General features: G+C 33.2%; 2 pseudogenes; one reads left to right on the top strand and one right to left on the bottom strand.

Annotated features, from left to right (window-relative positions):
* Positions 1–823: 823 nt before the first annotated feature.
* On the bottom strand, positions 824–19,846 carry LOC109054004 (annotated as a pseudogene).
* LOC122141892 lies at positions 19,500–26,073 on the top strand (annotated as a pseudogene).
* Positions 26,074–26,422: the final 349 nt, after the last annotated feature.

Genomic DNA, 26,422 nt, shown 5'->3' with positions numbered 1-26,422 from the left:
TAGCTTGAAGTTGTTTCAGGACAAGCTACAAATCTTCTACAAAAAAAGGAAACATAACTTATTTTCCAGAGCTGTGGGAACAAAACTGTCCAATGTTGTGGCTGCGAAGCTCAGATAACCCTTGCTTTCCACATCATGGCAGAAGACCAGTCTGAACCAAATCTGTTTGTGCGACTGTGGCCACTACGAAGGAAATTAAAACATAAATCATTCCACAACTTCAACCAGCCATTAACCACAGAAAACAAAAACAAAAAAAAAAACACCAAAAATAAATCTTAACAACAAAATAAATAAAAATTCACTTTCTTTTCAGTGTCTTCTGTATCATTTTCACCAGAAATGCTTGGCTACGTTAAACAAAAATAAATTGATAATTGTAAAAATATATATATATTTATAAAAGCATTTAAACATTTTAATTACAGGTTATTATAGGTAGCTAAAACCATAAAAAAGTTTTTTTTTTGTTTGTTTTTTTCTTGAAATAAAATAAATGACTATTATACATGACTATATTATATATATATATATGATTGAGGGTATAATAGTATATCAATGGTAGTTTGATTGTTATTTAAATGACAAGACAATTGTACTTGTATCACAGACTGATTTTCTTAGATCTCAAACTGTTTAGCAATAGATTAGCATGACATATATATTTAGTCATAACTATAACAGTGCTATTGTGATGCAATGAAACTAGAACACAAAATGTATTTTCTATAACACATTACACTAAAATAAAGGACTTGGCTGCGAGGTAAATGTGTTTGTTTGTTTTTTTTTTTGGATCCAAGAATCTGCGCACACACAGAGATCTGTTGTATTTTTAGGCTTTGATTTGGTTACACTTTGGTTGCACAGCAAAGGCACTTACAGATCTGATCATGTCCGATCATGCAATCACACTCATATTTGCATTCAAACGGAATAACAAGCCACAAGAAGCAAGAGCAATGCAGCCTCTGATTCTCAACAGGCCATCATATTCATAACATTCAACATACTTTGTGCGTATTAAAGTCAGAAATGTAAAAATCTGACAACTTGAACTCAAATTATAATAACAAAACAATTCAAAATACCTTTAAAAACATCCTTCCAGATCTGATGCAAGATAAAAGCATGTATAAATAACGTTGTATCATGAAAGATAATCTAGCTAAATGATAACTAATATAACAGTATGAGTTTCAATATTCTCAGTAGCATTAAACGCTCTTGCAGATCCACTGAAAAACCACTGACAAGATAACGCTGTAATTAATGATTCTGTGTGTATGTTTTAAGGAAACAAAGAAAGGACACATTTGTTAAAGATGGAATCAAGTTTCCTTGAGTTTCACTTATTTATAAAAATTAAAACCGTTATTTATAAGAACTACCCTGATGCTCCTGTCCAAAATTATTGGGGGAAAAAACAGCATAATAAATTTCACGAACCTTTCCTCTGTCATCATACGACCGCAAGACATTCATTAAAATCAATACGACATTCTACACAATCATCAAAACCAGAAATACATGAGAAAATAACGACAGCAAGAACATCACAGACGATTAACAGCTAAAATCATATTTTTACAAATATTTACACAATATCCAATCAAATTTGGCCTGAGTCAGTCAGTACTAAGGCAGTATGAAGAAAAAAAGCGCAAAACAGATGTTACGACAATCAAAACAAGTGCTTGAATGTTCCCTTCTTTCTTAATTCAATGTGCTGTGTCTTTAAATATTCTAATCAGCTTAACTGGCACAAGCCACGCCCACTCCATCAGTTCATCTCCGCTCTAATTGGTCCCACGAGCTGCTCAACAGTGCGAGTGAATCTTCCCTGCATTAATTGTTGCATGTTGTGATTTTACCGTATGATGAGGGTTGAGAAGAGGGGACAGAGGCGTCGCCGTAAATGTTAACATTACATAAAGCAGTGTTCACATGTGCAGATTTTGAGCGGGCGTCAACGGCTGAATCATGTCTGGAGAAAACGGGCGTTACACAGCTTTGTTTGTCTCGTCACTCTTGGATGGTGTCTTTCGAGCGGTTAAGTGTTTCCTATAAGACAGAGCACAAAGGTAAGTTTGTTGATGTTACATCATAAATAATGCTTGAGGGACTCTTGACTAACTAGTCACACTCCAGGTAGAAAAATAATATATACATTTATTTATTAGTGCTATTAATCGATAAACAATTCACAAATTAATCCAACATTTTTGTCTATCTGTCTATCTATCTATCTATCTATCTATCTATCTATCTATCTATCTATCTATCTATCTATCTATCTATCTATTTGTCTATCTGTCTATCTGTCTGTCCATCCATCCATCCATCCACTAAAGTATTAAGCAGCACAACAATAAACAGTGTAAACAGTTTTTTTCAGGATTCTTTGATGAATAAAAAATTTAAAAGAACAGTTTTTATTTGAAATCCAAATCTTTTATAACATTAAACATCTGTACTGTCACTTTTGATCAACTTAATGCATCCTTGCTGAATTAAAGTATTCATTTCTTTTATATAAAAAAATAAATACTAATTAATACTTTTATTAATATAAAACAAATGTTAAAAATGTTATCTAATATTAATACTACTATGTAAAAGTTTCTAATCTTACTTATTCTACACTTTTGAATGGTAGTGTATAACAGTTTTCACAAAAATATGAAGCAGCACAACTTTTTTCAACAATGATAATAATCAGAAATGTTTATGGCAAATCAGCATATTGGAATGATTTCTGAAGGATCATGTGACACTGAAGACTGCAGTAATGATGCTAAAAAAATTCAGCTTTGATTGCAAGAAATAAATCAAATTTTAAAACATATTCAAATAGAAAGCAGTTATTTTAAATAGTAAAAATATTTCACAATATTAATGCTTTTGCTGTATTTTGGATCAAATAAATGCATGTTTGGTGAGCTTACTGTTCAAAATCTTACTGTTCATCAACTTTTGGTAGTGTATGTGTTTCTTTTTAAAACATTAAATCAAATATCTTTCAGCATTTGGATCAAAACTGTGCCTGCGTTTTGTTTTATATTGTCAGTGTGTGTTTGGGATCTAGATCTCAGTGTTGTAAATCACATTAATCACAGACACACAGAACTAACCGGGCTCTCCCTCAGCTCCTCGCTCTCCTGCGCCTCAGAGAATCGCGAGGTTGATAAGACAGGAACGCTTGTCAAGCGGGGCGGGTTGCCGACGCTGAAGAGGCGGGGCCGGTTGACTTGATCCTGACTGGACAGTGGCGTAAAGCTGTTCCTCCTCAGCAGAGTGGGCGGTACTTCCTGTCGGGAGCTTCTCTGATAACACACAATGTAAGAACGTGGATGAAGACTCGGACAAAAGCCGTGTTTATAAAGGGCCATATTTCAAGGTTTCTTGCATCATAGTGTAGTTCTTCAAGACAATTTCCACCTTCTCTCTGAGCCTTACAATGAAACAGGATGCTGCAGCTATTATAGCTCTTAGACCTCTATATGTAAATTACATCTATTATGATTGGCTAATGGCTTTGCATGTGAAATTAAAGTGTTGATGTGTAAATATGATAACCTGTTAATATCCCCCCCCCAATAAAACACCTTCTCATTGGATCTAAGCAAATCTCATAGGTGACATATTTTGATCTCAAAAAAGTGCTACAAGCATGCTTTGTGTTTTGATATCATAGCGGTTACAATTTCTGAGCTTAGTTTCTCAAAGAGCCCCAAACAATACATAGCAAAAAAATAATAATAATTCCAGGACACATTTCATCTGACAGTTAAAAGGAGAATAAGAAATTATAACACTTTACTTAAAGCCTGTATGTATAATGCATTATAAAGGTATTCATAATGTCCATGGTAATGCATTATAATTATTGAACCAAAGTTAAAATGCATTATTATATTTGAAGGTTTGTTTGACGTGTTTTTAATGCATTATTCTTTCTAAATGAGTAGATAATTATTATAATGTATTATAACTGTATTAATTAAATGTATTAATGAGATCATACAATGCATTATGAGGTGCATTACAATGCATAATTAATGCATTAAAACTACTTTTATGATGCATTATACAAAAAGGTCTTGAGTATGATGTTACTAAATTATATTTTGCATGAAGAAAAAAAAGCTTGTTTATAGTACATTTGTACAATGTAATTATGCTAAATTTTAATGAGTGGGTGGATTGGAGTTGTGTAAGTCAACTTATTAAATCAACAACAACTCTTTTTTTTTTTTCTTCTTTTTTCCTAAAGAGCAAAAACCTTCTGTTTTCCATGTTATATAAGCTCTTTAAAAATCTGAGTGGAAACTAAACATGTTGATGCACATTAAATTAAAGCTCAGGCTGGAGGGAAACTCCCCCGACTGCCGCCCATCAGAAGATGCTGATGTCATCCTAAAACTACTCATCCAAAACAATATCCATTCATAAACCAGGACTATTCTGAGACGGGACGAGAATCGCTCTGACCACAGAGTGTGGTTTGGTGTTTTTCAGGCAAACTCCCACCTACAGACTTACACTGCAAAAACAGAGCACTCTGCCAGCCTTGAGCTTTCTCTTAAAAGAGTTTAAAAGTTTGTTGTTGCTTTGAAACTCTTCCACTGCTGATTTACTCAAGCTGTTTGTGTTAGACAGATTGCGAGATCATAGGAAACATGTGATTCCAAAAATATCATAACAGAATAAACATCCGGAATCATTCTGCACAAATGAAGTTGTGTGATGTTTGAGAGCTTATGTTCTGTTCTGAAGCAAACACCTAAAAACGGTTAGTCTGGTAAAGGTTATGCTTCTCCTTACGAGTGGTCTGTCCTGGTGTGTGTTCACAGCTTCTACTTTCAGGTCAAATATGTTGACTCTACAGCCTGCAACAGAAAACAAAGAAGTATTGAAAAAATATCTGAATGTTACTAGCTCTACCTATGCTCTACCGCTAAGCCACAGGATATATCATTCTGACTACTGATAACTTTTTAATTATTATGGACTTTAATATCCATGTGTGTTGCTCATCCAGCCCTTTAGGAAAGCAGTTCTGTGATCTCATTGATTCTTTTAACTTAACGCAGTTTGTTTGTGATGTCACACACAGGCATGGGCATGCTCTTGATCTGGTTTTATCCATGGGCTTGTTAATTAGTAATGTGTTCACAGAGGATAATTATATATCATAGACCTGTCTTTTTTAATTTTGATCTGCCTGCTTCCGTATCTAAAAGCCAATCTGCTGATTGTTATTTTCATCCTATAAATGAGTTGTCATCAAATTGTTTTGCTGAGGCATATGTTAAAAGCCCAGTTTCCTCTATTATTCTATTATAGAGGCTTCTGGACCCCCTTGGACACAGAGGAGTTGACTGATGTTTTTTATTCTGTATGTCTGGATATTATTAATGATGTTGCTCCAATCAGACAAAAAAGTCCCTATCTCAGCCATGGTTTAAGAATGAAACATGTGCTCTCAGACAAGCTTGTAGAAAAGCAGAATGCAGATGGAAGAGAGACAAATTACAAATTTCCTTTGAAATGTTACAGGAATCTCTCAATAAATATCAGTGTACAGTTAAAGCTGCTAGAACAAAATATTTTTCTGATTTAATTCGTAGAACTGCGCACTGTCTAAAGTTTTGTTTAGCACAATAAACACTGTGCTAAAGTATCCCCTATTGACTCTATTTCACATAACTGTGAGGATTTTTTGAACTTTTTTATAAGATAGATTGAGTCAATCTCTCAAACACATTTTATTTTGATTTTAATAAATATTTCTACTTGGAATAAATAGATACATACATATACACATATTATATATATATATATATATATATATATATATATATATATATATATATATATATATATATATTTTTATTTTTTTTTTCCAAGTAGAAATATTAATAATATATATATACACATCCTCATTTGTAAGTCACTTTGGTTAATAGCGTCTGCTAAATGACTAAATGTAAATACATATAAATTTTTTAACATTATTTTAATAAAAGTTATTTTAATACTTATATTAAATATTATAGATGTAATTTTTAAAAAAATATATTAAACCAGAAAACATTAAAATTATTGCTATTTAAGATGGGCCTAAGTGATTGAAACAACACATACCATACGCCACTGGGGTGAGTTTCAGGACCGCATGGAGGGGGCACTTCAGATACGGCAAATCATCTGTACAATACAAGCACACCAAAATATGAAAGTAAAGAAAGTGAAAGTGACATGACATACAGCCATTCGTGCTCTGCATTTAACCCATCCAAAGTGCACACACACAGCAGTGAACACACACACACCGTTGTGAAACATAAAAGGATGAGTGTGAAGTGGTTTATGCTTATTATAGTCATCAGTAAGTCACAAGAGGACTGATATTATTTGAGTGTGTGTGTGTGTGTGTGTGTGTGTGTGTGTGTGTGTGTGTGTGTGTGTGTGTGTGCGCGTGTGTGCGTGATGTACCAGCGCTCTTGTCCAGGAAGTAGGCGAGGAGGCAGCGCATGACGGCCTGGTGGCAGATGACCAGCACGTTGCCTTGTCTCTCCAGCTCCATGATTACTGGCTCCAGCCGCTGCACCAGATCCTGATAGGACTACAGCAAGAGAAGAAAGACAAAACTCAATGCTAGATATGAATGTTTTTCTCTTTGTTTGAAGAAATTAATAGTTTTTATACTAATAATAATAATCAGAAATGTTTCTTGAGCAGCAAATCATCATATTAGAATGATTTCTGAAGATCATGTGACACTGAAGACTGGAGGAGTGATGCTGAAAATTCAGCTTTGATCACAGAAATACATTGCATTTTACAATATAATCAAATAGAAAACAGTTATTTTAAATTGTAATAATATTACACAATTTTACTGTTTTTATTGTATTTATGATCAAATAAATGCAACCTTGGTGAGCAGAAAAGACTTCTTTCAAAAAGTGGGAGTTGAATCTTTTCGGTGAATCAGTCTGAATAGTTCATTAGTCAATCAGTCAAATCTGAATTATTAAAGGTCATGAAAAAAGTCATGAAGAGTTATTATTAAAATGTGGGAACTCTAAATGGCTCATCAGGAGTGACACCGGTACAGAACATACCTCTCCTCCTGGGTATCTGTAGTGGTATTTGTCCTGGTCTCTGAGAGAATATTCATCTGGATATGTTTCTTTTATCTTTTCATATGTCATTTCCTCACAGATGCCCTGATGCAAGACATAAACACACATTAAAAATAACAATGCACAATCAGCACAAATGGTTCTCTGTCATCACTGCAGATGTTTTGTAATAATGTGATTGTTTTTTTTTTCTTTTTGTAATATAAGCAATAGTTCACCCAAAAATACTTGCTGATAATTTAGTCATCCTCAGCAGGCCATCCAAAATGTACAGTACACGAGTTTGTTTCTTTATCAGAACAGATTTGGAGAAATGTGGCGTTACATCACTTGCTCACCAGTGGATGCTCTGCAGTGAATGGGTGCCGTCAGAATGAGAGTCCAAACAGTTGATGAAAACATCACAATAATCAACATCACTCCAGACTGTAAGAATCCACCCGCCGGCCCAAAAATGGAATCCAGCGTCCTGGGTTTAATGCGTATTCGGTCTTGTGCTTCTGAATTTATCAGGATTTAGTTTGAATTTTAGTCTAGCTCCGTGTTCAATCTGACTCCAATTTCATGTGATTATTAAATTTAGACAATATTTCTAATCAAAAGCTGATCACAGATATCGATTGTTTATTAATTTAGATATTTGAGTATTCTGGAAATCCCATACTTTCTATTATTCGTTCATTAGGGAGCAGGTATCGCACAGGAATTACACTCGGCTGATAGTGAACCCACGGACACAAACTCCTCAGTTCTGATCTTACTCAGAGGATGCAGAGCGATTATAATACCTTTAAGTGAGCTACACCCTGCATGCTCATAACAAAGATGCATTTTTTCCTATAACCACAGAGCTACACCGTGTTAAGCCAGTGACAGTCAGAAATCTGAAGCCCCTGATGGTGTTCTCCATGGTTCATCCACTGGTGCTGCAGTATGATCTGTCCTGAACGCAGATTTGCGGAAATACCACTACACATTAATCTACTTGAAAAATGATTTCAGAAGAGATCAGAATAAATCAAATATAACAATGTATTATCAGTCAGGTAATTATGTATTATGCCAATTACACAGTCAATTCAAAGATATCAAATCAATACAAGACATCAAATTCTCAAAGATAAATCTAAGAGTAAAGGATGCACACCTGACTTCAGGAAAATACATCGTATAGAGTGTGTGGACACACTCCATACTACAGGCTTTCTGGCTACAGAATCGCCCAGCAATGTTTTGTCACTTCCCTTATATACTCAAATAAAAAAAAACTAAGAAATCTTCAAATCAGTTGTAAAAACATCAAGACCTTTTGGCTTGTGTTGGAATGTGTTGGTCCCAGGGTCTCACCTGGTTTGGAGATAGATAGATAGATAGATAGATAGATAGATAGATAGATAGATAGATAGATAGATAGATAGATAGATAGATAGATAGATAGATAGACCCCTTCCTCAGCAGAACACAATTCTACAAACGTGTTCAATATTTCTTATAAAGAAACAAATACATAAAGATGTTTTCACTTCAAACCGTCTCTTCTGGCCAAAATACGAGTCCATAATATCGCTTCCTCCAGTGAAAACGTAATGTCCTGTTCCATCAAATCCACTGATATTATTTGTTTAGAACAGTTTTGGACTGGTTTCTCTTGATCTGTGCAGATTTCTCTCATGATGCAGACCAGATGAGTTTTTCACTGGAGAAAGCAATATTAAGGAAGCGATTATTTGAAGTTAAAAACATCTTAATGATGGACTTGTTTCTTACAAACACACAGCTTTTCACTTCAGATGACGTTAACTGATGGACTGGAGTGGTGTGGATTATTGTGATGTTTTAATCAGCTGTTTGGACTCTCATTCTGACGGCACCCATTCACTGCAGAGCATCCACTGGTGAGCAAGTGATGGAATGCTACATTTCTCCAAATCTGATGAAGAAACAAACTCATCTACATCTTGGATGTCCTGAGGGTGAGGGCATCTATAGCAAATTTTCATTTTTGAGTGAACTCCTCCTTAAAAGCATTAAACATCTACCTTATTTCCCACTTATGTGGAAGCAGACTTTTATTGCACTCATGGCAAAGTTTTCCCAATTATATAGCTGAATTCATTTTGTTGTGGTAAACGAGTTAAATATGATACACCTCTATTAAACATCTGACTCAAATGGACTAATTGCGTGTCAACAGAAAACACCTCTGTTTTATCACGGTAAGTAATGAACAACAGCCCAGTGTTCATATGAAAAGCAGAGGCCGCTGCTGTAATAAAAACAGTGGCAGGAAACTCACAGCGTCGATCTCGTTGAGTATTTTCCACTGCTCGTACGGGACGCCCAGCTCCTCGGCCGTCTGGATGGTGCGTCTGAGCTGACTGGTCCACACCTTCAGGTCTGGGATCTTCTGGTTTTCCAGAAACCCACGCAGGGCTTTAGAAAACTAACACAGAGCGGGAAAGACGTTAACAAGCCTGCAAACATTTCTCACCCACCTGTGGTAAAGGTCTGACCCAGAGCATGCTGGGAAGCGACACAGAGTGACTATGAAAGAGGCTTTACATGTGCTACAGTGTAAAAAAACAACACGTTTAACAAATACAAACAACTCTGTTTTGCTACAGTTAACTAAAACTTAAAAAAAAAACTAAAAAAATTAATTTATGAATAACTGAATAAAGCAAATAAATATATATTTTATTTATTTTATAGTAAAAGAAAATATTAAAGAAAAAACTTTTTTTTTTCAGTCGCCAAGGAAACATTTCTAATTTACACTAATATTGAATGAATTAAAAAATTATAACAATTCTATTAATAAGAATATTATTTTTAATGTAATAATAACAAAAAACAATAAAATCTATAGTTATACTTAAAGAAAACTAGTAAGAAATTACAAAAAAGTAACAAAATTACTAAAACTTCAACTAAAATTAAAGTGAAAACAAAAAAAAAACATAAAACCTAATTCAAAATACTAACAAACAAATCTCATTTCTCATTTAAATATATCTTAAGTATCTCTCATATCTCATTTAAATATATATTTATATAAATTATAAGATTTTACAAATTATATATATATATATATATATATATATATGTTATTATGTATGTATGTATGCATGTATCAGCTTTAATGCACTTATCAAAATACTAAAAAGAAGTCAACGTCAAAAGCTTCTATTTTAAAGATGAATAGAAGTCATCAAAATGTATAATTCAACTTAGTGGAAAAAATGGAAATAGTGTTTTCAGAATAATTCATACATGTGAAAATGGGCTTAAAAGTGAACAAATATAAAGATGGGACTCATGTATTTGTGGCAGTTTTTTCTGCTGGTTAAGTTTACTAAAAGAGAACATCACCTTATAAATGGTTGTCGAGAGCAAATAAGTTACAAAATGCATCATATTTTGTAAGATAGTGTGATGTGCTTGAGCAAAGCAGCCATTATTTGTGGAATCAGCACCTCGAAATGAGTAAGTAACATGCACTGGATTTCATTCACCAAATATGATGCAGGGCGGTGTTCCAGTATATCAGTGAGACTGAAATAAGCCATATTCTGCCCATCTATCCATGAAGTGTACCTGTTTTCCTCTGCTGGAGAGCTCTGAATCTCCTCCGATGCAGGCCTGGATGTTGTGCTGGCTCTCGCCGTGGCGGCACAGGTAGATGGAGTGCTTCTGAACGTGAATATTCATCAGGTAGTAGACGATCTTGCTCTGGATGTAGTCCTGAACGTGGTTCACCAGGAAACGCTGGCCCACGTTGATCACCTGGATGAAGGACAGGTCCCTGAAAGAGCCCAAAAACAACCCTGAAATGGCTTTACAGATGCCTTTGCAAACTGTTATACATGTGTTTGTGGCCTAATGATTTAGACACACACAAAACACACACACACACACACACACACACACACACACACACACACACACACACACACACACACTCACACACACTATAATATCAGCTGTTTTATCATTATTGTCCTCTTGAGTACAGAACAATCAATAGGCAACTCCAGAGGAACCGTTCCTGCATTTAATTGTGTGTAAGACACATGCTAAAAAAAGAGAAACATAATTAATCACCATTACATAATCATAAAACCAACTTGTACCTCATTACCTTCAACAGTCCCTTCCCTTGTATAAAAAGCATGTTTATGAGAAAAGTTAATAAAAAGAGTTGAAAACTCTTTAAAAATGACTCTCCACAACAAACAGAGTAAAATAAGGTGGTTGTACAGTAGGTAATACTATAGATTTATTCATTTGTTAAGGATAAAAGATATTGCTATCTGATAAGATGTAAAGATGCTACATTTAAATCCTATATGCTGTAGTATAGCAAGTAGTATAATGCTAGGATTACAGTATATGTTTTAGAATTCATATCTGTACGTTTGGTGGCAAAATGATTCTCTTGATTAACAGTGTTTTTATTAAATAGAACTACTAAAAATGTTGTTCATTAAAACAAAAATAACAGAAATTTTGTCTTGGCATACAAATAAAATAAAATAAGTTTTAAGCTGAAGTCTTACAATAAATAAACTAAATCTAAATAGTAACATAAAAAATGACAAAAACATTAAATAAAAATTAGAACTGAAATATATACGTTTAAGTTGAAGTACTAAAACTAAAACAGAATTAAATGAAAACTAAAAACTAAAAATATTTAAAAACTAAGAAAAACGAATAAACAGAATAAAATTACTAAAAGTAAATTTAAAGTTTTTTTTTTTTTTTTTGATTTCCATTTTTCAAAACATTAATAAATACTAGAATAATACAGAAGTAAATAATAAACTAACACTGTTGATTAAAACAAGAGTTAATCTACAAATTCCAGGGACATGAATGTGGGTTTTCCACTTATTTCTGTATATAATTAAATATACTGTCCCATAATGTTGTTTCTCTTTTTGGACCTCACATTAGTGAAGCATATAATAAAGTGCACAAACAAAGAAGACTGTAGGTTGGAAGTTGAACTGAACAGTTTTCTGGATGTTGTCTGAGCACTTTCACAGCAGAGAACAAAAGCTAGTGGAAGAAGTCTGAAGGCAGCTGTGTCTGTAATCACTGCAATGAGTTACAATTTTCCAAGCCTTGGCAGATTATTCTATGATTAAAACCAAAAGCTACTCCTGAGGAATCTCACAAATGCCTTGGACTGTCCAAAACATCCGTACAGATTTTCAGAGATTCTCGGTTAATATTTGAATATACACACTATTTTAACACAAACTTAGTCAATTAGAAAGTATTCAGAGGCGTTTATGATACGTGACCCTGGACCACAAAACCAGTCATAAGGGTCAATTTTTTGAAATTGAGATTTATACATCATCTGAAAGCTGAATAAATTAGCTTTGATGTGTGGTTTGTTAGGATCAGACAATATTTGGTCGAGATACAACTATTTGAAAATCTGGAATCTAAGGGTGCAAAGAAAACTAAATACTGAGAAAAGTGCCTTTAAAGTTGTCCAAATGAAGTTCTTAGCAATGCATATTACTTATCAAAAATTGAGTTTTGATATATTTACAGTAGAAAATTTACAAAATATCTTCATGGAATATGAAGTGTTCCTGTGGCTCAGTGGTAAAGCATTGCTTTAGCAGCGCAAAAAGTTGTGGGATCAATTCCCAGAGAACACACTAACTGGTAAAAAAAAAAATTATAGCCTGAATGCACTGTAAGTCTCTTTGGATAAAAGCGTCTGCTAAATGCATAAATGTAGATGTAATGATCTTTACTTAATATCCTAATGATTTTTGGCATAAAAGAAAAATCTATAATTTTGACCCATACAATGTATTTTTGGCTATTACTACAAATATACCCCAGAGACTTAAAACTGGTTTTGTGCTCCAGGGTCACATATAGTATTATCACCAAACAAAACCAACATAGAATATTAAAAAAAAAAAAATTCAGTACTGTACTGCTCTCTGCTGGAGACTGAGTGACATGACAACAGAAAAGCCTAAGATGGGGTTTAGGTCACAAGGACAAGTTCTGCCAAATGTCTCTTCAGAGATCACTGAACTACTAGATGATGTTTTGGAAAAATAATACATGGAAATATACTTATAAAATGAAAATAAACTCATACTTGTCATGGTCATCCGGGTCTAACGGCTGATACGTGATTTTATAGCACTCGATTCTCTTCAGGAAATCCTCCATCACGCTATCTCGGTCTCTCTCAGGATAATCAGGGCTGGAAACTTTCACATCCTGCCATCACATTAATGAACACAGGCTCACTGCTGTCCAACAATTAACTTCATTTTGCTCATCATCAAGATATATAAGTTTATCTATAACTGTACTTTAATAAATAATCAGGGTGAAATGTGTAGATGTAGCTGTGCAATGTGTATATTTCTTTTTTAAAGAATTTAATTTTTTTTTTTTTCAAAGCTCAAATATTTCCTACAGTCTCTCAATTTATGTGAGCTCCTAAAAGCTGCATAACTATAATAAAATGAAGAAAATGTCATTTAGCAGACCCTCTATCCAAAGCGACTTCTAAATGAGGACAAAAACTCAAACATTTTATGTTATATAACCCTGAAAACCTTTTCTGATATAACAGCAGTGATGAATATTAACGGTGACACTCACCAGTATGTTGGCAGCGATGACTTCTGGGTCGTCACAAAACGATTCGACAAAAAACACCTGGAAACAAAACCAAAAAGAATCCCATCAAAGACTGCAAGAAGGTTTCTATTCAGGTTTATGAAGGGCAAACTAGGCTGACGGAGGAGCTTTACTGATCTCTGGATGCTCTGAACACTTCCTGACGACTGCTACAGAAGAACCGCTAATATTTCAGTAAGAGAATGAATATTCACACAACCTCTGACCTTATATGCATTTTCCTTGGCAAAACTCAGGATGAGGCTCCTTCTCTCTCTGGTTGTGTTTGTGGCATCAAAAACCTGACAAGAGAAGTGAAAAGAAATAAATTAGGAAATATCTCATCAAATATAATCAAACATTTAGAATAATTAGCTTATGTCACAAGTGCAATTAGGTGTCATAGAAGCCTCTAAAGCAATTGAAATGATTGTAATGATATTTATTTCTTTTATGCTCTGTTTGACTGGTATAGAAATTGGCATGGCCAATATTTATGAAATGAAGGTATAGATCTGAGTTTTTAATGACAATGTGATATGATGAAAAGTTTAAACAGCATCTGGGGCAGTGATATTTACATTTTATTTATATATAATAATTTTTTTTTATTTATTTATTTATTTATTTATTAATTAATTAATTTATTATTAATTAATTATTAAATGTTATTATTATAGTATGTATTAATCATTTAAATTAGCTTTATTTTTATATTTTCATTCTAATAATTTTCTCACTTTTAGAAATTGTATTTAGCTGTATTTAGCTTTCACTCATTTTTATTTCAGTTTACAGTATTTTTATTTTTAGTTTAGTTTATTTTAGTTAGTTGCCAATACAGCATTTTAATTTCTTTTAATATTTACATTTAGCTTTCATTTATTTTAATTTGTATTAGTTTTATTACTTTTTTGTCATTTAATTATTTTTAAAATATTTCTGTTTCAATTGATTTTCATTCCAGTTTTTAGTAGTTTTTATAATTTTACTTGATCTTAAATGTATTTCAGGTTAGTTGCTAATTTTTAATATTGATTTGTAAATCATGGTGATTCTATTATGAACTTTTGCCATTTTTATATATATTTTTTTCAATATTTATATTTAATTTATTTATTTTTATTTTAGTTTAAGAAATTTTAATAATGTTAGTAAATTTTTTTATTAAGTTGTAATAACTATATTATGTGATTTTGTGATTTTTTTTAAATATTTTATTTAGCATTATTTACTTATATTTCAGATATTTTTTTATTTAGTTTTGTAGTAGATTTAATTTCGTTGTTTGCCAAAGCGGCCTTCCTCTTTCTATATTTTTCATCTATTTTTATATTTTATTTCAGCTTCATTTTCTATTAACCAAAAATTATTTTGAAATGACACCACTGATCTGATGCAGTGATTACCACTTGAAAACCCAACTTATGGTTTTATATTTATGCAAGACAAATAACACAAAACACTCCAGCACACGTGATTAGTAGTTTCAGTATGTGTGAAGTCTAAAGAGCAGAACTTACAGCGATCTGCCCTCCCTCCTCATTCAGGATAAGGATTTCACATCCTGTAGAGCCACGATAGCACACTGTCTGTGAGAAACAAACAGAAGACCAATCATCAGAACCGCCACAATCACATTAAACTCAACAGCACAGACTGATACTGACTCGATTTATCAGTTTGAGGAGGGAGGAAAACAAATGCCCATCATATCAGAACAATCAAAATCAAATAAAAACTGCTTATTCTTTCTTTTTCGACACATAGTTTGATGTGAATATGACATTATGTCACAGTGCAAACTCAAAACTTCTCCTGATCATTTCCTGAAGTGACTGACACAGACTGCTGTAGAAACATACTCATGTCGGAGGTATTTGTGTAATGTAGGTGTAACGGTGTGGATACTCACTTCCTGATTTTCATGGCCTCCTTATTGTCGTGACGGAAGAAGTCGTAAGACTTGTACGACTGTACCGCCTCACGTCTATAAACGCCCAGGTTAAAAACTGACAGAAACCAAACAAACATAATAGTATAATATCTTTTATAGATCCAGTGCCAATGCTAAAAACATACCAAAGCTAAAAAGGTATAAATTCGTAATTGTGTGTTTATATCTTGCAATTGTTGTTTTTTTTTTTTTCTGTGATGGAATAAGAAATAAAAAAGGTCATTGGAATTTTTTTTCTTGCAATTCTGAGTTTTTATCTCACAACTCTGACTTTGCAAGTTATAAACCTGTAAAATTGCTAGTTTGCACCTGTTTTTTTTCTTTGATAAAAAAAAGGAATTGTGATTTTTTTTTATCTCACAATTCTTACTTTTTCTTGCAAATACAAAATTTTTCTCGCAAATGCAAGTTAACATCTCACAATTCTTACTTTTTCTCGCAAATACAAACTTTTTCTCGCAAATACAAGTTTAGCAAATTTATACCTCGCAATTCTTACTTTTTCGCGCAAATGCAAACTTTTTCTCACAAATGCAAGTTTGTACCTTGAAATTCTTACTTTTTCCAACCAATGCAAGTGTATACCTCGCAATTCTTACTTTTTCTCACGAATGCTTGTTTATATCTCAAAATTATGAATTTTTCACAATTGCAAAGTTTATCCCCCCTCTTACAATTCTTACTTTTTTATTTAACTTTAGCTTTTTGTATTTTTTTCTCAGCATTAAAAGAAAAATTGTATAACATATCTCTTCTTCTCAGAATTGTGTGTCACAATTCAGAATGAGGAAAAAATAAAAGTCAGAATTGTTAAATTAAAAAGTCGCAAATACCTTTTAATTTTTTTTTATTTATTTTTTTATCTTGTGGTGGAAACAAGCTTCCTGAAAACCATGTAATAGTTATATTGAGTTATTTAACTTTTTATTGAATTGAATTATTTAACTTTTTAAAAATTATTTGAATCAATTCAGTTATTTAACTTTTTATTGAATTGAATAAGAAAATAATTTTTGGTGTTTCTTCCCCAGGAAAACTGCATAAGTAATTATAAACACAGAAGTATGTTGAAGGGAGCTCCCACTCAGAACAACTCTCAGTTTTTCTCTCACCTTTCGTGGGAACCCCGATCCAGTTGAGGTATCGGGTCAGCTTCTTAGATATGTATGTCTTTCCTCTGGCGGGAAGGCCGATCAATACGATGACAGTAGGGGAGTTAGTCATGTATGACGCCCATGCTATGAAAAAAACAAACACTTACTTTTAACAATTCCCTTCTCAGTGCAGGACAAACCAGTATAATGATATCAGGTGAACATTCTGTTAACAGGTCATCATATTTAGACTCATAACAGTTGCACACAGTTCAGATGTTTCTCATGCCTGGGAAATAAGTGACAGTTTCATGAGGATTTCACTGAGGGCATAAGGCTTTCATGCTGCTGAAGTTATTGACTTTAATTTCCTTATCAAATATGCATGAGAGTAGCCGGAGACATCCTGTAGTTAATAACTGGCACATGTTTGCTGAGAAGAAAACAGCAGCTCAACAGCAAACCCATTATACCCTCCATGCATACGTATAATATTATTTCTATATTATTATAGTTATTTAGTAACAGTTTGAATTTGCTTTAATTTTTTATATTGTCAATTTAAGTTTTTTAGTAACTTTGCTAAATTATTTTGCACTTTCTAGCTTTATATATATACCACACATACAGTGGTGTGTGAAAAAAATGTTGGCCCCCGTCCTGATTTCTTATTTTTCGCATGTTTGTCACACTTTAATGTTTTCAGATCTTCAAACTAATTTAAATATTAGTAAAAGATAAGCACCAAGGGAACACAACATGCAGTTTATAAATGAAGGTTTTTATTTTTAAGGGAAAACAAAATCTAAAACTGCATGGCCCAGTGTTTGCCCCCTAAACCTGATAACTGGTTGGGCCACCCTTAGCTGCAACAACTGCAATTAAGTGTTTGCGATAACTTGCAATAAGTCTGTTACAGCGCTGTGGAGGAATTCTGATCCACTCATCTATGCAGAATTGTTGTAATTCAGCCACATTGGAGGGTTTGCGAGTATGAACCGCCTTTTTAAGGTCATGTCACAGCATCTCAACAGGATTTCAGGTCAGGACCTTTGACTAGGCCACTCCAAAGTCTTCATTTTGTTTTTCTTCAGCCATTCAGAGGTGGAACTTGCTGGTGAGTTTCGGATCGTTGTCCTGCTGCAGAACCCAAGTCGCTTCAGCTTGAGGTCATGAACAGAGGGCCGGACATTCTCCTTCAGGATTTTTGGTAAACAGCAGAATTCATGGTGTCCATTTATCACAGCAAGGTCTTCAGGTCCTGAAGCAAGCAAAAACAGCCCCAGACCATCACACTACCATCACCATGTTTTTACTGTTGGTATGATTTTTCTTAAATGCGGTGTTACTTTTACACCAGACGTAATGGGACACACACCTTCCAAAAAGTTTAACTTTTGTCTCGTCAGTCCACAGAGTCTTTTCCCAAAAGTCTTGGGGATCATCAAGATGTTTTCTGGGAAAACGGAGACGAGCCTTTGTTCTTTTTGCTCAGCAGTGATTTACTTCTTGGAACTCTGCCATGCAGACCATTTTTGCCCAGTCTCTTTCTTATGGTGGAGTCATGAACACTGACCTTAACTGAGGCAAGTGAGGCCTGCAGTTCTTTGGATGTTGTTGTGGGGTCTTTTGTGACCTCTTGGATGAGTCGTCGCTGTGCTCTTGGGGTAATTTTGGTCAGCCGGTCACTCCTGGGAAGGTTCTCCACTGTTCCAAGTTTTCTTCATTTGTGAATAATGGCTCTCACTGTGGTTCTCTGGAGTCACAGAGCTTTAGAAATGGCTTTATAACCTTTCCCAGACTGATAGATCTCAATTACTTTCTTTCTCATTTGTTTCTGAATTTCTTTGGATCTCGGCATGATGTCTAGCTTTTGAGGGATCTTTTGATCTACTTCACTTTGTCAGGCAGGTCCTATTTAAGAAATTTCTTGATTGCACACGAACAGGTTTTGTGGCAGTAATCAGGTCTGGATGTGGGCTAGAGAAATTGTACTCAGGTCTGATAAACCACAGTTTTTTAACAGGGGGGCAAAACACTTCTTCACACCACAGGGCCATGCAGTTTTGGAGATTTTGTTTTCCCTTAAACAATAAAAACCTTCATTTAAAAATGCCTGTTGTGTTCACTTGTGTATCTTTGACTAATATTTAAATTAGTTTGATGATCTGAAACATTAAAGTGTGACAAACATGCGAAAAATAAGAAATCAGGACGGGGGCCAACACTTTTGTGTGTGTGTATATATATATATATATATTTCTATATAGCTTACTTAATTTTATTTCAGTTTTAGTTTTAATAATTTAGTACTTCAGCTTAAACCTATATATTTTAGTTAGTTGCCAAGGCAGCATTTATTCATCTAATATTTTTTATTTTATTTTATATTATATTATATTTATTTATTTATATTACATTTAGCTACATATGAGTTCAGTTCAGTAGCCAGCCTAGATCTAAGCTGAAAACTAAAAGGTTACTAATTTGAATCCTCACAAATAAATGAATCAATACACTGAATCTCAAAATATTGAAATGATCATAAATAATAACAATAACTCACAACATTTCTTCTCGTTGACTCTGGGCTCCGCCTTCTTGCAGTCGTTTGAATTGTTCATGACTTTAGGTGCAGATTTGACGATCCTGACGGACAGGTGTGAGGGTCAGCACAGGTCATTAGAGGTCAGCGGAGGTCAGTCCACCTGCGCAGGTATCACGAGACTGAGATTAGATCATTACATCTCACCTCCAAGACAGGAATAAACAACCAAAGCTGCATTTACTCCCACCTCGGCCGCGGAGAGAACACAAACACACGGACCATTTCCCATTCAAACGCAGTTAAAACTGTGTTTCCATAGCAGACTTGACAGCTGTGTTTCAGGAAGTGTTTGTATCTGCCGGAGATACACACGAAACATCCAACCCATAAAGTCCATGGTCCAACCCTTAGAAACACAATACGCGCTAGAAGAGCGATGAGCATCGACGGAGTGACAGAATGGGCGGGGTTAGGGGCGCAAATCTGGTTTGTGATTGGCCAGGCACGATCGGTATAAATAATAATTATTTTACATCTACTTTTCATTCTGTGTTATTTCAGTCTGATAATATTACAGTTCTCAGTATAATTACTGCAGGTGAAAAAAATATCCAAATCGCTTCTGGGAGAAAAGTGTTGTCACGTGATACACGTTACTTTTCTCAGCAGTGAATTAATCAGATGAGGCTTTTAATAACAATTTTGTAGTAGATGATGGTGCACATTTTTATTTATATGTCAGGTATCAATTAATAAAATGATTTTTACAATTTTTATATATTGTATAGTTTATATAACACATATCTTGAATGCGGCTCAGTGAGGATTCAGATCCGCGAACCCTGCTGGAGGAACCTCTCCGTGCCTCAAAGGAAACAGTAACTTTTGCCGCTCAACGGTCTGAACCAATCACTGTCTGAAGACGCTTGGGGGCGGGGTTTGTTGCGCTTGTTTGATTGGATATACTTAACATCATTTAGATTTTAGAAAATTATGTGGGGCATGTAAAGCAATATACATTTACACACACACACACACACACACCACACACACACACACACACACACACCACACACACATATATATATATATATATATATATATATATATATATTTACTACAAACCACTTTGGATAAACATTTAGATTTAGATAAACATGGGAATGTGCAAACAAAAAATAATAAATAGATTAAAATACATAAACAATAAAAATGTTTAAAATAAATGTGCATACAAATACAAATTAAATTAAAATATTTTTAATACAAACATTTGATTAAAATAACCAAAGAATATCTTCAGATATTCAAATATCATCAAAAAGTATCTTACAGTGCAAATTTAAAACATTTTAAAATAAATAAATCAAATACATTTAGATTATAAATGAATAAATTTTAAATAAATTAAAATAAAAAATAAATTAAAATTAAATTAAATAATTAATATATTTTTTAATTATATTTTGAAATTTTTAAAATATTTGTTAAAATTTTAGTGTTTTTAATGTTTTTTTTAGTGTTTTTTTATGCTGCATTTATTTGATCAAAAATACAGAAAAAAAATGTAATATTGTGTATAGTTATTACAATTGAAAATAATGTTTTTAAATTTGATTATACTTTAAATTATCATTTAGTTCTGTGATGCAAAGCTGAATTTTTAGGATCATTATCACAATGATCCTTTTAGAAATCATTCTAATATGAGGATTCATTATCAAAGCTGGAAACAGTTCTGCTGCTTAATATTTTTTTCAGAACATGTTGATGACTTTTTAGGATCCTTTGATGAATAAAAAGCGTCAAAAAAAAAAAAAGAAGCTATTGTTTTTAAAATATAAAATATTTTGTAATAACAAATACACTTAATGGTCAGTATTTTTTTTTTTCTTTTTTTTTTTTTTAAATAAAATCAATTACTTTTATCAGCAAGGATGGATTAAATTGATAAAAAGTGATAGTAAGAAAATATATTATTAGAATATATATTATTAGAATTTTTATTTTATTTTGAATAAATGCAGTTCCTTTATTCATCAAATATATTAGACAGCAGAACTGTTTCCAACACGCATAAGAAATCTGACATATTAGAATGATTTCTAAATGATTCATGTGATAGACTGGATGTTACATGTGACACTGAAGGCCTGGAGTAATGATGCTGAAAATTCAGCTTTGCATCACAGGAATAAATATTTTTTTTAAGTATAGTTCAAATAGGAAAATATTATTTTAAGTGTAATAATATTTCACAATATTACTGTTTTTTCTGTATTTTTGATCAAATAATTGCAGGCTTGATGAGCAGAAGAGACTTCTTTCAAAAACATTAAAAATAGTAATGTTTCCAAACTTTTGACCTGTACTGTATATATATTTAATATATAAAACATCTTACAGAACAAATTTTAAAATATAAAAAATAATGAATAATTAAAATAATAATTAATAATAAACACTTAATCATATTAAAATTAGTATACAATAAACATTTGAAATAAATAAACACTTCTAATAATTCATTACTAAACAGAAAAATAAATTTAACCTTAAAAGACATCATAAAATATTAATAGAATTTAAATATTTTCCCAATAATATTCAAATTAGTATCAAAAATACTTAATTTAATGACTAAAAATATGAATATTTAATATTGAAATTCTGTCTTTATACACAAAAATACATAGTAAATATAAATACACATTATGCTTATGCACAAACATGAAAAATATTGTGACCTTTTGTAACATGCTACTATTACACATCATCACACTATTTTTCAACTTATGCAATTCATGCATCTACTTTTTACACATATTCTTTTTGTTTTTACCATTTAAACAAACACTGCCTGCAGCAGAGACATTTCCGTAGCTCTGGATTTTTCTATGGGAATGATATAATAAATTCATTCATGTATGTATATATCTGAGAAGAAGACGAATGGCGATAACGAGGATGTATCGCACGTTACCAAGCCAGCAGCTCATAAATTTGAATGTTTTTTCCCTAAAATGCAAAACCCTCAGCCGGCCTGAAGTGAGAGTCCTGTAGAAGCCTTCATCTGCTCTGCCTGCTGAAGGAAATGTTTCTTTTGTGCTGCACACTCAGTCATTGGTTTGCTAAATAAGGCCTCCTTCTGGTCATTGTGAAAACGCTCTGCTGTTTCTCAGGATATGTGAGGTCTGCCGCTCTCAGATTCCTTTGCCTTGTATGGCTAAAGGCTCCAGACGCGCCCGGCTGCGGGACGCTGACCTTATTGGCGAGGCTGTAGGAACAGGGACTGTGTGGAGCAGAAGAAACGCCTGATACACACCAAACAAACTTCCCTTCAGCACAGGGTGGAACAGACCTTCTCTAACGCTTTTCAACTCAAAAACAAGGTACAGCTTGGCTGTAAAATTCCTAATCATTGCTGGCTTTGTTAATAGTTAAATGGATATGCCATAGTGTCAGTTTCTAACTTCTGAAACAGGTTGATTTTGTAAATGTCTCACGCAGTTTAAATGTATTATAGAGTTTCAGGAAAAATATGTCAAGTCGGTATCACTTGAACAGCAAGGTTTGAGAGGTCCTGTGTGTATATAAGGAAACGTGTATATAGGTTATGTAACATGACCATTTAGGTTATGTATACATTTGACCATATATTCCGTAATATTTATATAATATATTATAATATGCAATATATATGGAAAAATTACTTAATAAAATAAACAAATAAATATTTTTTATTTTATTTTTTAAACATCACATATTTAATTAAAATTATTAATACCTCACAATTTTTTTTATTGTTTATTGTATGTAGGCTTATATTATAATATAGTGTGGCTATTTGCTTTTACTACCTTAATTTAGTCATTTAATTGGACGTGATTTGACATGAATTGTTTTGAGTATAAGTGTTCCTATAGTAGACCCTTTAATTCTGTACTTTTAGGAGAATTACAAAAAAACAAAAAGAAAAAATGGTGTTCAATGAATTATAGCGTGTCACACCAAAGGATGCTTCTGCTTGAAAATTCATGTCAATTTCATTCTGACAGCATCAAATGTGCCTCGTAACTTATTATGATATAAGACTGAATGCAATATACGGAGTGGTTTTTCGTGTAATGTTTGTACACTGAAAACCACTATCTTTGTCCGTTCATACTTGTGCCGATGGCACTGCTCCCTATGGTATTGTGTGTTGTCCTCCAGACTTTGATAAGTGGACTCTGTTGAATTTAATCTCTTATCTCTTCCTTCTGCGGAAGAAGAAAAAGCGGTGGTGAGTGTTTTCTGCCAAGCGTGCCAAAGGAAAGACCACAAAGAAGCGGCCACAGAGGGCCACGTCCAACGTCTTCGCCATGTTCGACCAATCACAGATCCAGGAGTTCAAAGAGGCCTTCAACATGATCGATCAGAACAGAGACGGATTCATCTGATAAAGAGGATCTACACGACCATGCTGGCCTCTCTGGGTAATCTATCTATCTGTGTAAATATTTATTCAGTTATTTAATTATAGGCTTCATTTTTTATTTAGATTTTGATTTGAAATATGACCTTTTACTGTAGCTTGTAAAGTTTTTTTTTGTGTGTAATTTTGTAATCTTTTTTGCATGTATTTTTTTTTTTTTTTTTTTTTTTTTTTTTAAATATATATGGTCTATATATCTATATATATATATGATTATAAATGATTAATTTTTTCTTTTGAACTGAAAATATGACATTAGTTGTGGAAATACGTTTTTTGTGCCATCCAATAATATCCATGTTTCAGTCTGAATTATTTTATTTATTTAGAGACAAAAAAAAAAAAAAATCATTAATTGTGCTCCACCTAGTAATATCTGTTGACCCAATACTATTCTGGCAGGCCAAATAACATGCAAAATATCAACCATTTCAACCAGCCCTGCATCTGAGCATGTATTCGTGTTTCTGCAGGGAAAGAACCCGTGTTTCTGACGAGTAACCTGGAGGGATAAGGATGAGCGAAGCTCCCAAGGTTCCATCAACTCCACACCATGTTCCTCCACATGTTTGGAGAACGTCTGACAACGGCACTGATCCTGAAGATGTCATCCGAAAACGCCTTCACGTGTTTCGACGGAAGACCGCTTCTGGTACAGCCTTTATCCTAGTCACAAATAATGTGCTTGTGTGCTAATTAACTGTATCGTGCCATCTCAAGCTCAATTAATAGATCTAAATCATGTTTTGGTATAATTATGCCCTCATGAAGGTAAGAGGAGTCACAGTTTAAAATGACTATAAGCCTGCTTCGCAAAGTCACGAAACTACAAGCTTCTCAGAAAGAGCAAATTTACCGAACAAGATCATGGGAACTGATGATATTTATGATTTTTAAGTTTTTAAATTTAAAAAATTTTAGATTGTTAGATTAAAAGATTTATATTTCTGAAATAGTTCATTACATTAAAATGAACTTTTACAGTTATAGTTATAAGACATTTTAATGACATTTTAATTAAACTTTAATGAAAGAATAAAACAAAATAAACACTATAAAAACGTTTTTTAAAAAAATGACAAAAACAATAAAATTATTAAACATTTGACTAAAATTAAATAAAAAAAAAATCATATAAAAATAACTAATTCAAAATATTAATAAAAATTATAATAGTATTTCAATGATATTCAAATAACACTGACCTTAAAGGACAGACCAAAAAAAGCATCATCATGATGAGGGAAAAACATTCAAAATAAAATGTGACCCTGGAACACAAAAGCAGTCATAAGTAGCACGGATATATTTGTAGCAATAGCCAACACATACATTGTATGGGTCAAGTTAATGAATTTCTTTTATGCCACCCAAAACGGATATCAAGAAAAGATAGTTATGAAAATATTGTGTAAAGATTATGTATATTTATCGAAATTTATATTTTGCTTAGTAATATGCATTGCCTAGCAGACCGACTTTAAAGGGGATGTTCTCAAATAGCGACTGTTTTTTGCATCCTCATTCAAGAATATACATAGTTTGTTTGGGGGTGAACTATTATCTCATAAGATGGTTTTTTTGTTTGTACATTGCAGCCGACCTTTTATCCCCACTTGTACTAACGCAAAATGCATTCAGAACCCATACATTCTACCAGTCAGGTGGTCCTTGAAACGACTTGAACCCACAACGCTTTGCCCTGCTAACGCAAAACTCAAAAAAAAAAAAAAACCTTGATCATTATGACTGGTTTTGTGGTCCATGGTCACTAATACATTTATTGGATTTTTGTTGATCTGTTTAAAAAATAGTTTATATTATTATAGTAAAACCTGTCATCAACTGTTAATTGTCAGAAATTTGTATCCATTTCTGAAAGACACAAATGGCACCTGATTTTCTTTATAATGACTCAGAAGTTAAGATCTTCAGAGAAAGCCTCATGTGCCGTCTGTAACAGGTTTCATCCATGAGGACCATCTCCGCGAGCTGCTGACCACCATGGGTGACCGTTTCACAGATGAAGAAGTGGACGAGCTGTTTCGCGAGGCGCCAATTGACAAGAAAGGAAACTTTAACTAGTGTGGAGGTTCACTCGCATCCTCAAACACGGGGTGTCCAAGACAAGGACGACATATAAAACAGCAGCAGATCATGTCAAGATCTAATATACTGATGACTCAACAGTTTCACAAAACCACACTGTCGTGCACTAGAAACCACTCAAAAAGCCTTAGCATATATTTCACATTGTGTTGCAAGGCTGCATGTGCAAACATACTTCAGATCCCGATCATGCTTTCTTTTCTTCGTCTCTCCAGATAAAATCCCCCTGGTTGTGTGTGTGTAAGAGACTGAAGAGATAATTATGCTCTACAGAATCGAAGGCATTTTTGAAGTCCAAAACACCCTTTAACATGAAGCAAGTTTTTTGCTGATTTCATTTATTAAGAATAAAGTTTGTACGTTTCAGAATAAGTGCTATAAGAAATTGAATTAATTAGCATCATTTTAAAA

This window comes from Cyprinus carpio, chromosome B23 (assembly GCF_018340385.1).
Source record: "Cyprinus carpio isolate SPL01 chromosome B23, ASM1834038v1, whole genome shotgun sequence".
Taxonomy (NCBI): Eukaryota; Metazoa; Chordata; class Actinopteri; order Cypriniformes; family Cyprinidae; genus Cyprinus; species Cyprinus carpio.
Note: the sequence above shows the minus strand (reverse complement) of the source record. Positions and strands in the feature narration are given on the sequence as shown.